The sequence below is a fragment of the Rutidosis leptorrhynchoides genome, chromosome 1 (genome assembly GCF_046630445.1).
Source record: "Rutidosis leptorrhynchoides isolate AG116_Rl617_1_P2 chromosome 1, CSIRO_AGI_Rlap_v1, whole genome shotgun sequence".
Taxonomy (NCBI): domain Eukaryota; kingdom Viridiplantae; phylum Streptophyta; class Magnoliopsida; order Asterales; family Asteraceae; genus Rutidosis; species Rutidosis leptorrhynchoides.
Window position 1 is genome coordinate 177,507,775 of NC_092333.1, and position 2,568 is coordinate 177,510,342.

At 36.6% G+C, this 2,568-nt stretch overlaps 1 non-coding gene across 1 annotated transcript; it reads right to left on the bottom strand.

Moving 5' to 3' along the window:
• Positions 1–891: 891 nt before the first annotated feature.
• On the bottom strand, positions 892–998 carry LOC139887060 (small nucleolar RNA R71). Its single transcript, XR_011772910.1, has one exon. It is a non-coding gene; the product is annotated as a small nucleolar RNA R71 (small nucleolar RNA).
• Between the last annotated feature and the right edge of the window lie 1,570 nt (positions 999–2,568).

Consider the following 2,568-nt stretch of genomic DNA (forward strand, 5'->3'; position numbering starts at 1 on the left):
CCAAAATTTTCTGGTTCGTAGTAATAGTTGGATTTGTTAGTGGCAAGTTGTGGGCTTCCGATTTAAAGGGTCCTGGCTACCTGCTGCATCTATTGGCTATTCGAAACGTGGGCAAAATCATAAAAGTCTATTAATTTGATAACTTATATAATTTTTATTTATTTTTATAACTAATAGGATATTCAGTGAATGCACTGAGCAAAACATTCACCACCTTTCACACGTTCACCTCCTGTAACTCGATCAAGACATCTAGCCAATATCGTCGTCGTTGATTTCTCTTTAGAATCGTCATCCAGTCGACCAAGTACTCCAATTCAAATTTCTGATAATTCATTTTTTGAATCCGACCTCACAATTGAGAACCCGGAGGATATTCAAGGACAATTCAGAGATCCTGAATTACTAATCATTCCTCCTGAACCACAAATCATACAACCAGAGATTGTCAAGGAAGAAACCATTAAATCAGAATCCCCTAGCGATTCAGATTCAACAAACTTAATCATGGAAAATCAAGAACCTCTAAGTATGGAAGATAGAATTAGAGCTATACGCACTGGCCAAGGTCACGCAATTTCTCAGCCAGACATTAATGCTCCAGATTATGAAATCAAAGGACAAATCCTACAAATGGTAACTAATCAGTGCCAATTTAGTGGTGCACCAAAAGAAGATCCAAACCAACATCTTCGTACCTTTAATAGGATCTGTACTCTATTTAAAATCAGAGTAGTTGAGGATGAACAGATCTATCTCATGTTATTTCCCTAGACTTTAAAGGGAGAAGCCAAAGATTGGTTAGAATCGTTACCTGAAGGGGCAATTGATACATGAGATGTCTTAGTTGAGAAATTTCTTAAAAGATTTTTTCCGGCATCTAAAGCCGTGAGACTTCAAGGAGAAATTGTTACGTTCACGCAGAAGCCAAATGAAACTTTATATGAAGCGTGGACAAGATTTGGAAAGTTGTTGAGAGGATGTCCTCAACATGGTTTAGAAACTTATCAAATAGTACAAATATTCTATCAAGGATGTGATATTACTACATGAAAAGACATCGACATAGCAGCTGGTGGTTCCATTATGAAGAAAATCCCAACTGAAGCTTACAAAATTATTGATAACACAGCCTCCCACTCACATGAGTGGCATCAAGAAAAAGACATCGTTAGATCATCTAAAGCGGCTAGAGCCGATTCTAGCCATGACTTTGATTCCATTTCCGCAAAGTTAGACGCTTTCGAGAGACGAATGGAAAAGATGACTAAAGATATTCATGCAATACAAATTTGTTGTGAGCAGTGTGGAGGACCACATTTGACAAAAGATTGTCTCAGTATTGGACAAACAATGGAACAAAGAGAGAATGTTTCATACATGAACCAAAGGCCTGGAAATAATTATCAAAATAATTATCAACTGCCAAGACCAAACTACAATCAAAATCAGAATTATAACCGAAATGTCCCATAAAACAACCAACAAGGTCCTAGCAATCAACAAGTATCTAATAATACTTACAACCAGCAAAGACCTATTTTTCCAAATAAACCACCACAAACCGATGATAAAAAGCTAAATTTAGAAGATATGATGTCGAAGCTAGTTGAATCTCAAACGTTGTTTTTCACATCTCAGAAACAAACTAATGAACAAAATGCTCAAGCATTTAGAAATCAACAAGCTTCAATCCAAAATCTGGAACAAGAAGTAAGCAACTTAGCAAGGTTCATAGGTGAAAGAAAACCGGGGAGTCTACCTAGCGATACAAATGCTAACCCCCGAAATGAAACAGCTAAAGCCATTACCACGAGAAGTGGTATTACACTTAAACCACCTGAAATACCTATAATTTATGATGACTCTATTCCCACTACACATGCATCACAGCCTGAGCAAGAGAAGAAAACAGAACCGGTAGTTGAAAAGGTTAATGAAGATAACACAGTTAAGGCAAAACCTTATGTTAAACCATACCAACCACCGCTTCCCTACCCGAGTAATATGAGAAAAGAAAGACTTGAAGCCGAGCAATCCAAATTCTTGGATATATTTAAACAAATAAATGTCAACCTTCCTTTCATTGATGTGATTTCAGGAATGCCAAGATATGCTAAATTCTTGAAAGATCTAATCACAAATAGAAAGAAATGGAAGAACTCTCGGCTGTTACAATGAATGCTAATTGTTCTGTAGTGCTATTGAATAAACTACCAGAAAAACTCTCTTATCCAGGAAGTTTCACAATTCCATATTTTCTGGCTAGTCTTAGTTCAATAGAAGCATTGGCAGACTTAGGTGCTAGTATAAATTTAATGCCGTATTCATTATACGCTAAACTAGACCTCGGAGAATTGAAACCAACACGAATAAGCATACAACTAGCCGATCGACCAGTAAAATATCCTAGAGGGATAATGGAAAACATGCTAATTAAAGTTGGTACTTTAGTATTTCCAGTAGACTTTGTTATTCTGGATATGGAAGAAGATTCTCGAGTTCCTTTCATATTAGGAAGACCATTCTTAAACACGGCTAAAGCAATAATAGACGTGTTTGGTAAGA